General features: G+C 36.8%; 1 long non-coding RNA gene across 1 annotated transcript in view; it reads left to right on the forward strand.

Annotated features, from left to right (window-relative positions):
- The window catches only part of LOC146394990 (uncharacterized), a 34,404-nt gene extending 21,746 nt beyond the window's left edge, over positions 1 to 12,658 (forward strand). Inside the window, exons 7-8 of the long non-coding RNA XR_014834450.1 lie at positions 11,418 to 11,600; positions 12,361 to 12,658. This is a non-coding gene — a long non-coding RNA (uncharacterized LOC146394990). The remainder of the gene's footprint in view (positions 1 to 11,417; positions 11,601 to 12,360) is intronic.
- The last annotated feature ends 464 nt before the right edge of the window (positions 12,659 to 13,122 follow it).

Genomic DNA, 13,122 nt, shown 5'->3' on the forward strand with positions numbered 1-13,122 from the left:
CCCTATCATTGTTAGCACATTCAACAGAAGTAGCTGATGGTGCGGACAGAAAGTGATAAAAGCCACTGTTGGGAACCACTGACCAGAATTTCTTTGGGGAACTCCCTTTAATCAGGATTTTTAGATTGAGTGCTATACTAGGGAGGACCTTTCAAAGTCTCTGGTCTGCTCCACCATTCAGATATCTCCCTTTCATGTGGACAGTACTTTCCTGAGGACAGTAACTCTATTCGATTTCTGATATAGAGGTGGTGACTATATTCTCTACTATATGAACTCATACTGATCATAGGTGATTGGATCAGGGATTGACGTTAACTCATGAGAGCCAATCTATAGGATGGCTGGTGGGCTTATGAAGTGGCTGGAAATTTAGCCACTTCAGGAAGAGATTGGCCAAACCAATCAAAGTCTGTTTCTTTGTAATTTGAACTAGTGATATGGGGAAAACATCAACATGTCAGTAGCAGAGACAGACGCTAAAGACCTACAAAGAAAACGCAATATACAGATGCTAGAAGGGAGAAGAAGCTATTATTAATTCTAAATTAGAATATTCTCTTAAATGGGAAAAACCTTTATAGCGTAAAAGTAAAGTACTTGGTTGGTAGGTACAGAAGAAAAGACAGAGATCAGCTGAGAAACTTCATTGTGAAAGAATCACTACCACCACTGAGGGGACAATGACACAGTTAGTTGTTCAACATTGGATTCTTCCACAACTTGAGGTGAGTTCTGATTTCAGAGACAACTAACTGCATGACTTTTTCCTACATTCTCATGAAGACTGATTACCTAGCAAGATTCCTATTCCTGTATTACTTATTCTCATGTGCTTCCTTGACAGAAATTTCTTATTGATTGAGGTAACAATACTGAACTATACAGAATGACAATAAGGTGACTCTCATGTGCAACAGCCAGTTTATAAAAAGCCATGTGAGGTAACATTTTAAATGTAATTGGAATTATATGATAATGAGAATTTGAAATTGTGCAGAATTCTCAAGTTCAAAGATCTCAAGCTTTTAGACAGGTATAAACAGCAAAATAAATGCAGAATCCAGTCAAATATTTAACCTGATGTGCCAGTAATCAATCATTTTCCTTCAGCTCCAAATTTATCTCTTTCCCATGCTTTGTGATAATGAAACTAGACCTTGTTAACATTTTTACTTTCCAACTGGCAAAATATTAGGCATCATTAGTAATGGGTACTGGAGAGATGCTTCAAGTTTGTAACAAAGGAAGATACTTTCCTTTGGAGTTTTGGCCTTCCATTATTTATTTACTTATTTTGGACTGTGCCAGCAGCATGTGGAAGTTCTTGGCATAGGAGTGACAACACTGGGTCTTTAACCTGTCTTCTATTGTTGTTACTCAATAAGAGAGTGCAGGAGCCTCCTGAAGAAGCAATCCAGCTGTGACCTTTGGTTATGACTTCTCATCAGCTCTGTCCAGGCTGCACCCTACATGCAACTTCAGGCCACTTCCACAGATTAGCTCCCACTCATAGCCTCAGGAAAGTTTGTTTTCCACCAGTAGTCTCCATGTTCACCCTATTAAAAGGGGTCTGAATTTCAACCTTGAGGTCAGCGCACTCCTAGACTAGTCTAGTCTATTTGTTTGGTTTTGGTTTATTTCTGTTTTAGGCTTATTATCCACACTCCCTAAGCTTAGAGGTCACTTTCTTCTCTCTGCTACTTCTGAGTCTTCTTTTACCCCTTTTATCCACCTTCTACTAGTTAACAATTCTTTATATTAAATTTAAATAACTTCTATGATTACTGTCTCCTGTTTGGACCCTGAATGATGTACCTGTATAGGTTTTGCAGACTTCTGTGCATACTGAATCAAAGATTGGGACTACATGTTCATCTCCTTTGAGTAATGAGATTATTGGCACTGAAAAGTAGAGTTGTCACATCAGGATGGCCAACAAGAATCCAGTCAGCTTAGATAGTTGTCATCACTAGTGAGAGTACATCTTTTAACTCTGGGACAATTTTAAGTTAAACATAGGTTGGATTCTGGGGAAAGAGAGTATGAAGCGGAGATTTGTGTATAGGAATTCTTTTAGGGAATAAACCAGTCATTTGGTGCGAGAGCTGACTTTAAGAGGGCGAGTTACCTAGGGCATTGTGTGGCAAATCTCTTTCGTTGAGGGCTATTTCCATAGAGTGACTCAGCTGAAAACCTTCCCATCAGCTGCCCACACTTTCATCACCTGGGGAAATGGGTGCCACAGTCCTAAAGGGGGTTTCTGAGCAGCTGTATTAGTCATCTACTGCTGCTTAACAAACCTCCTTGTTTGTGGCTTAAAACAATGACAGCATGTATTATGTTCACAGATTTGCAATTTGGGCAAAGCTCAGTGAAGATAACTCTTTTCTGTTCCACTTGACATCAATTGCAAAAGCTTGAAGGTTAAGAGCTGAATTTATCTGAAGACTTACTCATTCGCATGTATAGTGGTTGATACTGGCAGTCAGGTAAGACCTGAGCTTGAGCTGTTAGACTATCTATGTGGCCTGAGCTTTCTCACAACACAGTGGCAGTGTCAGTTTTTCTGCTTTATATTTTTTTGCATAAGACAAAAACGTGCCTAGATTTAGGAGGTAGAGAAATAGATTCTGCCACTTGATGAGGAGTGAGGTGTGACCAGAAATATTTCTGTGCCTATTTTTGGGAAATATAATCTGCCACAGCAGCACATTGCAGAATATACTATAATGGAAAAAATAAAATCATTATAAAATAAAAAAAGGAAATGAAAAACATAGTAAAAGGATTTTGTTAGAAAAGATTGTGTGCATGACTAACATTTTAGTTACTAATATTTAAGAGAATCTTTACTTTATAACCCCAATTTAAAGTGTATAATTGAGCAGTTTATTTGGAAATGATTTTAAGGAGTTTCTGTCATGGCTCAGTAGTTAACAAACCTGACTAGTATCCATGAGGACGAGGGTTCAAGCAGAAATTATCACAACATAGTAAATCAATTATACTTCAGTAATCTTAAAAAATAAAGCTGGAGAAGTAAAAAAAAATTTATAGAAATCTTCAGTATCACAAATACAATATTAAAATTTGCAAGTTGAACTTAACAACTAGGGAAAACTGGAGTTTTGAAGGTGTAACTTTATTAAATTGAATAATAGCCTTTAGTTCCCAAAATGAAATGCTAAATAGTCTTTTGTGCATACAAAACCCATCTCTCTGGAGTTCCTGTCGTGGCTCAGTGGTTAACGAATCCGAATAGGGACCATGAGGGTGCAGGTTTGATCCCTGGCCTTGCTCAGTGGGTTAAGGATCTGGCAGTGCCATGAGCTGTGGTGTAGGTCTCAGATGTGGCTCAGATCCCACGTTGCTGTGGCTGTGGCATAGGCCGGCCGGTATAGACCCCTAGCCTAGGAACCTTCATATACCACAGGTGCAGCCCTAGAAAAGGCAGAAAGACAAAACAAAAAACAAAAAAACGAAAAAAAAAAAAAACCATCTCTAGATGCCCTTTTTCCATCACTAAAAATTCTCATCAATCTAATCAAGAGGGTCAGCTAACATAGAGACATTAATTATAAATCTCAAATCTATTTAGAAAACTTTAAATATAGTTGATTTACAATGCTGTGCTAGTTTCAAATGATTGAGCAAAAGCAAATTGATCCAGATATGTATGTATACTTTAAAAAATTCTTTTCCATTATAAGTTATTATAAGATATTGAGTATAGTTCCCTGTGCTATACTCACTCAAACCTTTAAAACATGTTTTTACCTTGGAGAATGGGTTTGTAGAAATTTTCAACATTAGCACAGATCCACTCAGCTGTATACATAAAGCAGCAGACTTAAGAAGATGGTACATAAGCTGCTCCTTTGCTCCCCACAATCATCCTCCAAAAGTATTCTTTTTTAGGAGCCCACAATGTGAATAAGCAAAAGCAGAGTTTTTTTGTTTATAGAGGCTAAGATAGATCTGGGGTTCAATTTGGCACTCATCAATGTACTTTCAGCATGATTTGGAAACCATTGGTTCATCTAACAGTTAAAGAAATCTAATTTTAGGGCTCAAGGTATCATTAGCAAATTTACTGTCAGTAATCTATTGACTAAATGGAAGTGAAATATTTTTCTTTTTCATGAACTAAAAGACTTCACAGGGTCAGTTCTACAGGTTAGAGCTCATGCAAAATTCTTTATTTTGAAAACTTTGGATTTTAAATTGTGCTCTGGAGTTATATTTTCCTGAGATAATATAATTAAACTTTCATGATGTTTTTAGTCTGTAAATATTTATTTTGTGTCACATGAATTTTACAGCAAAATAATGTTATATTAAATAAATTGATTTGAGTTATAATTAAAGGTTGTAATTTTCCATGCAGAAGAGATATGAAAGGTTGAGGGGTCACCTTCCAGAACTCTCTTTGTACACTTGCCATACGGACAGATTCTAGATTTGAGATTATGTGATTTAAACATGGAAAGGTGATTCAATACCAAATATGAATGCTAGCATATTTTAGGTTATTTCTCAGCAATCAATGCAATAAAATACCTGGGAAATGAGTATTGTGGTCCTAAACTGAGTACACCCTATTTATTACTGTTCACGATTAGCATTTGTCAGAATAATCTATCTACTCATACTCCTAAAATTCTACATACTGATGAAGTCTCAGCGGTATAATATTTCTGATAAAGAATAGCAAGTTAACACTATTACGTTTAGACTGTATTGTATTAATTTCATATTTGATTTAGCAAGTTCGTTCAACTTTTTGTCTAGTTCTTTGTCTAGACAATAATGATTTTGTTGTAGCATAGCTATTATTTTAAAACTTGCTTAAACGATAAAAAAGACATTAGATACCTGTTACAGTGGGTTCTTCAGGAAGCAGCCTCTGATACGGTGATTAAAGAATTTGGTTTTAGATACATCTGTGGGTATTTATAGCAAGACCCAGGAGAATAATCATAATGTAGAGCCCTTGACTTCTGGAGCAGAAAATATTTAGCAGAAAATTTTATACCGCTCAAAAAACAACATCTGGGGGGGGGTGTTCCCATGTGGGTCAGAATCCACTTAGTATCCACTAGGACAAGAGTTCGATCCCTGGCCTTGCTCAGTGGGTTAAGGATCCGGCATTGCTGTGAGCTGTGGTGTAGGTTATAGATGTGGCTCGGATCTGGCGTTGCTATGGCTGGGATGTAGGCCTGCAGCTATAGCTCCTATTCGACCCCTAGCCTGGGAACTTCCATATGCCGTGGGTGAGGTTCTAAAAAGACAAACAAAACAAAACAAAAAACTAGCAGCTGAATGCTCCTGGGCTCTAATTGTAAATGAGCAACTGACCATGGGCCATGAATTTACCATGTAGCTAGGGTCATCATGAGCTGGGCTGAGTTAGACTTCCCAAAGCATAGGATTCAGTGGGCCCAGCAATTTATTATAAGACGTAAGTGGTACATGGGTCATCAAGCAAAAGCAGAGCCATGACTATCACGTCGTCCACCACTGTGTACTTGGCTGCAAGGTTCCCATGGAACCAGCTGATGGAGAGAAAATATTTGATGCTTAATTTATGTATGGACTTCTGTTCTACCCAAAGGTGACCTTGAAACATAGCAGTGAAAGGAACTTCTCCCAAAGGGCAGAGTTTTGGGGATGATGCACCTGGTCATCCACTTTGTACAGGAAATGATATGACAGATGAGGATATCTGTAGACTCAGAGGCTGTGGAGACTCTCTTGGCTGGTTGTTCAGGGACCCAGAAAGAGAAAGATTAGAAGGTTAGGAACAAGGGAATCTGGGGAAGGTGTATAGATAAACCTGTGAGAGTGTATAAAGTGTGAAGATCTTTCCAGCAAAACTCATAAGAGATTGGAGTTGTGTCTCCATATGTGGAGTTTTTGTCTCCATTTTGTCATCTCCCATGTCCAATACCTACTTCACTCAGGTCTTAAACCTCATCAGTTTACTGTCAAGATTACTAATGGTCTCCATCTTGCCAAATTCAAGTCTATTCTTCACTTTTCTTTACTTGATCTCAACAGCATTTGACATTAATGTTCACCTCTTGGTTCTTGAATTAAGTTTTTCACATCTTCTAAGATATCTAACTCCTTTAGGTTTCCTTTCATTACAAAGCATACAAGTTTTCGGTTACTTTTTCAGGCTTTCCATCTTCTTTGTGTCCTTTAAATACTGAAGTGCTCCAATGGCAAGATCTTCACCCCCTGCCCACTTCTCTTGCCTATCTATGTTTATTCATTAGCTGATATTACACAACCCTATGGCTTTAGATGCCATTTACAGCCCTCACTATCCCTGAGCTCCAAATTGGTATATGTAACATCCTACATGACACATGAACTTTAATGAATAATGAATATGCCTAAATTAAAATGTCTAAACCAAAACTGTGGACTTCCCACCACAAACTTGCTTCTCCATGGAGTCATCCTTGAATCCTCTTCATCATACATCACATCTATCCCATCAACATCAAATCTCACATTTATACTCAAAATACATCATAAACTCAACCTCCCAAGGCTAGGCCTATTAAACTACCCTAAAAGCTGATATATTCCCCCCTCCCCCCCACCCAACTCTATTCTTCTACAGTCAGGTTCTCAACCATATCATCCTGGTGACCTATGTTTAAAAAGAAATGAGGTCATGTCACAGCTCAAAGCCCAACAGTGGGCTTTCTATTCTGAATAAAATTCAGACTCCTTGCCATAAACAAAAAGGGTCTATCTGATTTAACTCCTGCCTATATCTTTGATCCCTTTTCCTAGTCCAGTCTTCTCTCCATTGATTAATTTTTGACCACCTTCAAAAACTGGCTAACATTCTCACCATCACCCAAATCTAACATTTTCATTCCTACTTAAAAAAGATTTTTCTTGCCATTTCCTCTGCAGAAATTCTCCTTCCTCAGATCTTTCTGTGGCTTTCCCCCTTATTCCACTCACGTCTCTGGTCAAATGCCACCTTCTTAAAGAATTTTTTCCTAAATCACTTATTCAAAGTTCACCTCTTCTGTCTTCCCCTTAGTTCTCATTATTTTTCATCAAAGCACTTACCATTATCTGACATGCTAAAATCTTTTCATTTATTTTTTCCCTTTTCCTGTAGAACATAAACTCATGAGGGCAGACATTGATTGTTTGGTCCACTGTTTGTATCCATACCCAGAACTGTGCCTGAAATGCTAAGTAGCATAATAAACATTTGTTGAATTGAAAATCAATTTTGTAATTCATTGTCTCACCAACCTTGGAAGATACACAAAATATACAATACTTAAACCATTTTGCAGAAGAGAAACATGAGGCAGGGAGGTTAAGTAACGATGAAAATCAGGTATTATTCAGTGTCCATATACAATGACTTACTTGGGAAATTTCTTTTAGACTTTAGCATCAGGATTAAAAAAATGCCTGTTTGGGAAACATAATGAACATGATTTTTTTTTTAAAGGTTCATGTTTCCTCTTGAAATTTGCTTTAGGAACATATAGCCAGGTTTCCACTTAAATCAATGCATTTTCTTTGGTTGTTGTTGATACTTAACACTTTATTTATTTTATTTCACATTTTCATACTTTACCCGTTTAAGACATCTTATCTCATTCTGCTCACAGTCAAAACGTGCTTTATTTTGAGGTTTAAAATTCAAGTGAATAAATTGGGGAAATTAGGCCAATTTCAAGCTAGAACAACTAAGAATAAATTGTAAAGTATGAATTTGTTGTAGTTCTAGGTAAAAGGGTTAGCAAGGAGAAGTGAAAGCAAAATGATTTTAACAGTCTTTCAGAGGCTTTACAGATTTACCAGGGAAGGAAGAGCTCAGGAAAAGAAGACCAAATAATAAATGAGGGTTACGCATTATTAATAATTCTACTAAAAAGGCTGATATATTGAGCTCATTTTAAAAATCTCTCTTTAACAAAAAAAATGAAGATGGTAACGTGGGCAATTAGCTACTGACACGACCACTGCATATCAAGGTAATGATCAAAAGCATGTGGGTGGTATGACCAGCCCACCCTCACAAAGGAGGATGTGCTTTCTGATAGGATGCATGGAGTCTGGGCATTACTAACTATTTAAAGTTCACAGGGACGCAGGTAAATTATTAATTTGTTTTAAGATTTTGATATTTATTTTCTACAGTCATTTGACTTTACAGCACACTAATGTGTTTTAAGTTTACTGCAAAATAGTCTAAGCAATTAAATATAAAATAATACTTTTAAATGTCAATTTTTTAAGGGAAGTAAAGCATATAGAATCAGCAACCAATGGGAATATGCTTTCATATTTTTTGTTTTTTTGCCGTGGAAAGAAATCTTTTTATTTTATTTTATTTTTTTAATTTATTTTTTTATTATTATTTCCCCCAACACACTTTTTTTTCCCACTGTACAGCATGGGGACCCAGTTACACATACATGTATACATATTTTTTTCTCCCATTGCCATGCTCCATTTACATACCACTATGGAGAACAGTATGGAGGTACCTTAGAAATCTATACATAGAACTACCATATGATCCAGCAATACCACTCTTGGGCATATATCCAGACAAAATTTTCCTTAAAAAATCTTTACTATTTTAAAAATAGTATCCCTGACACCTTTAGGAGCAATATGGATTCAAGGACATATTTAATTATCATACTACCTGATAATATGATTTGTTATGTTACATCTCATTAGTTCACATCATGCCATATTTCTTATCATACCATATTGTATTATATATTTGCTTTTTTATTTTTATCTATATGCCAAAAAAGAATATAAGTTTCTTTCTTCTTCTTTTTTTTTTTTTTTGGCTGTGCCCACAGCATGTACAATTTCCTGAGTCAGGGATGGAACCTGAACCACATCAGTGAACTGAGCCACAGCAGTGACAATGCCAAATCCTTAAACACTAGGTCACCAGGGAATTCCAAGAATATAAGTTCTATGAAGCTAGGGGTTGTATCCATTTTTTAAGATTACATATCTTGTATATAAGAGATTCTCAATACATATTTATTGAAGAACATGTCATCAGACCTGATTGGGTTTGAAGGCATGGGGGTCTGTTTACAAATAGAGTATATAATTCTAGTAGTCTTTGTCACCCATGGCAAAACAGTTGTTTAAGGAGAAATATCTGGCTGGAATAAAGAGTCTGTTAAAGGCACACCTTTGGCAGATCACATGGCAACTATCACATCATAGAATGACGAGGATGAAGAAAACAAAAATTTTGCATGCCCTTCCTGTGTTTAGCTGCACTTGGGCCTATAGGGAGAACATGACGGGCTCAGGGCTCTACATTCTCAGCTGAAGGCAGCATCAGAGGAAAAGAACGTTTCATTTCTTATAACTCAGATTTACACACAGAATCTGATTCTACAAGTTGGAGAATCTACAACATAGAGTGATTTACAGCTACATTTTTATGTGAGGTTTAGAGTTTCAATTTGGAAAATTGAAAAATGAGGCTCTGAGAATTAAATAGTGACACTTGGAATGATTCAGATGACTCCGAGTACCCCAACTCCAAACTGCACTGAGCAAAAGCGGCTCCATCTTCCAGTCTGTAGAGGCTGGTTTACCTTGTTTGGAGAGCCTAGAACAACTTCACCTGGGATTGTTGCTAGTTACCCTTATGCTCTACCACTACCATGCCTCACAACCACCAGTCTTCCAGCCAGAGTCGGATCTCAGCATACCCAAGGAGGCCAATTACCAAGTAAAACCAAGAAGAGAAAACTTGCATGTCAAAAGAATTCAAATCTGAAATTAAAAGAATAAAAAAACCTGGGGAATATGTATGTGGATTTATTTATTAATATGGGCATTTACCAAAGATGCCGGATTCAATGTGCTAGCTTGAGAATTTAGCATTTTCTTTTTTTTTTTTTTATTATTATTTTCCCACTGTACAGCAAGGGGGTCAGGTCATCCTTAGATGTATACATTGCAGTTACAGTTTTTTTTCCCCCAGAATTTAGCATTTTCTTAGATGGTTAACTAAAGGCAGAATTCAACTGTGTTCTACACTGAATGAAGTGAACACTTCTTGATGTTATGAACAAGGAGGAAACAGTACGTAGCGAGATAAGTGTGTCTCATAGCCATCCACTCACTCGTCTTGTAACTATCCTCACCTCCTTCATTTCAATGGGAGTTATAAAATCTTCATGGCAGGGTTTTACTGTCAGAGACAATGAAGGCTGAGTTACTATAATAGACACAGTGTGGTAATAAGAGTTAAAATTTTTTAATCCATAAGGATCTTTGCTATTGGCTAATGGATCATGGGATCTCTAAGATGAAATAGATGAAAAGTACACTAAGGCTGGAATTCCCTAGTGGGCCAGTGGGTTAAGGATATGGTGTTTTCATTGTTGTGGCTCAGATCACTGCTGTGGCATGGGTTTGATCCCTGGTCCTGAAACTTGCACATGTTGTGGGTGTAGCCAAAAAAAAAAAAAAAAAAAACTTGAAAGCACTGCTTGCTCTCTTCAGTGAATATAGCTTAAGTTTCATGAAAGAGAGTTATAGTCCCCCATGCTATCCCCAGAAGTGAATTACAAGGAAAGTAGTTATCACTGGGGAAAAAATCCCACAGTGATATGATGATATAGTGTGATATGATATATGGTATGATATATAATATTCTTTCGCATGAAACTATTTGTTGAAGTGACTGAGCACTGGGGAAGGGAAAATACTCATACCTTTTAGGATTATGGGACATTAATTCTTAACCAGCACTAGTCCTTGGAGACAGAAAACATTACTATTCAGAGTAAGGTTTTAAGGGGTCAGAGGAAAAATGGAATTTTGCCTTGTGTTTATCTTGTAGTTGTCTTAGTGGGTCCGAAACATTCCATGGTTAATTTGCAACCCTGAGTATAATATTGAAAAAGGTACAGTTAGAAATTAGCAGAAGTTCCATTCTGGCTCTGACCCATGGAGTCAGAACCATCCTCATAGGAAGCAGAAGCTACTATCATGGTGCTGGAATAGTAAACCAAAAACAATGCTATTCTTGGATAACTCAGAAATATTAGTATTGCCCTCAAAGACTTGGAAAAAACAGGGGTGGTAATCCCTACCGTCTTATTTAATTCACCTGGATAAGTCATGGAGAATGACGGTAGATAATTGTAAGCTTAATTAGATAGTAATTCCAAATGCAGCTGCCATTTCAGATATGGGTTCTGGAGTGAGAAAAATCATTACTGCCCTTTGCCACTGGTGTGCATCTACTCATCAATAGAAAGAAAAAGATAATGCCTTTTTCTTTCTATTGATGAGCACGGACCATAAGAAACAGTTTGCATTTATGTGATGGAGACTGAAATACATTTTCTCCTTTCTTACTGTAGATTTGGGCTAGCTCTTCAGCTCTTCCATAAGATAGTACACAGACTCCATGACTTTCTTACCTCACCATAAGGTATTACATTGTTCTGTTACCTTGATGACACCATGGACGTTCTACAGGCTCAAGGAAAATACCACCAGGCAGAAACTTTGATCTTCAGAAAGGAATAAGTGTACCAAAATGTGTGAGTATATATAAAATATTTTTTCTTAGTTTCTTTAAACAGATATTAACTTTATAAAGTAAAATACTAGCAACATATAGTGGGTTTATAGGATATAGTGACGTAAATACATGACAACAGTAGAAAAAATGGCGGGGGGTGTTGTAAGTTTCTTATATGCGATTTAGCATAAAATTAATTCGTTAGACTGTAATAAATTAAGTACATTATTATCCCTAAAGGCTAAAATTTAAAACAAAAACTTACTGTTAAAAATCTAAAATAGGAAATACATGAACATACTGAAACATACTCAACTAATACTAAAGAAAGAGGAAAAGAGAAACAAAACAATGGGGAAAAGAGTAAACCAAAAGCAAGAAATAATTTTAAAATATAAAAGGAGAAATAGATAAATCCGAAATCATAGTTGAAGAGCTTAACACTATTCTTGGCAATTTATAGGATGTACAGAAAAAATATTTTTAAGCATATAAAAGATTTGAAAAAATATATTAAAACTGGATGAAATGACTTTAAAAGAACCCTATACACATAAACTTCAAAAAACTATTTTTCAAGTATCTGCAGAGTCATCACCAATATATACCATGTGCTGGCCATGAGACAAGTCTCAATAAATCTCAAAGAACTGAAATCAGAAAAAAAGGAAGGCAGAACCAGGGTCACTACTTAGCCTCTGTCACTCTTGTCACCCTGTTGAAACCAGTGTGGTTCATTTCAATTATTCCTTTTCTCATCATTTCTCACACTGTAAAAGGTAATAAACAGAAACCTGAAATAGAATTGGGAGATTAGAAAGGGGAGCTCTCACACCCTGAAACAGTAGCAGAGCCCAACTGGAAGAAGAAAGACTCCTCCTCTTTCCTGGTAAGGACTCAGCCAATGAAAAGCCATGGGCTCTTTGTTTACTATAACCCTCTCAACTTCCCTTTCCCTTCTGTAATAGCATTCTCCTTCCCTTGCCACGTGGGAACTTGCATGTGGCTTGCAGTGGTTGCAGACGCCAGATTGCAATTTTCTGCTGATCCCAAATAAAGCAATCTTTGCTGGAGAAATATCTGGCAGGCTAATTGTTTCAGGGCATCATCACCTACAGAGAACTGTCACCTACGCATTTCTCAGCTACATGTTTTCTGACCACAATGGAACTAAGTTAGAAATCAGTAACAGTAAGATATCTGAAAATCCCCAGATATTTGGAGATTAAGTGACACATATCAAATACCGATTTAAAAAATCACTTAGGGAGCTAGAATATAATTTTCTATAAATGAAAATAACACCTAGGTCTTTAATCCATTTGGAGTTTATTTTTGTGTATGGTGTTAGGGAGTGTTCTCATTTCATTCTTTGACATGTGGCTGTCCAGATTTCCCAGCACCACTTACTGAACAAGCTGTCCTTTCTCCATTGTATAGTCTTGCTTCCTTTGTCATAGATTAGTTGGCTGTAAGTGCATGGGTTTAATTCTGGGCTTTCTATCCTGTTCCACTGATCTATATGTCTGTCTTTGTGCCAG

Source organism: Sus scrofa, chromosome 18 (genome assembly GCF_054392235.1).
Source record: "Sus scrofa isolate SSC_HxYL_T2T_F1_AM1 chromosome 18, Sscrofa_HxYL_maternal_Yorkshire_Landrace_v2.0, whole genome shotgun sequence".
NCBI lineage: Eukaryota > Metazoa > Chordata > Mammalia > Artiodactyla > Suidae > Sus > Sus scrofa.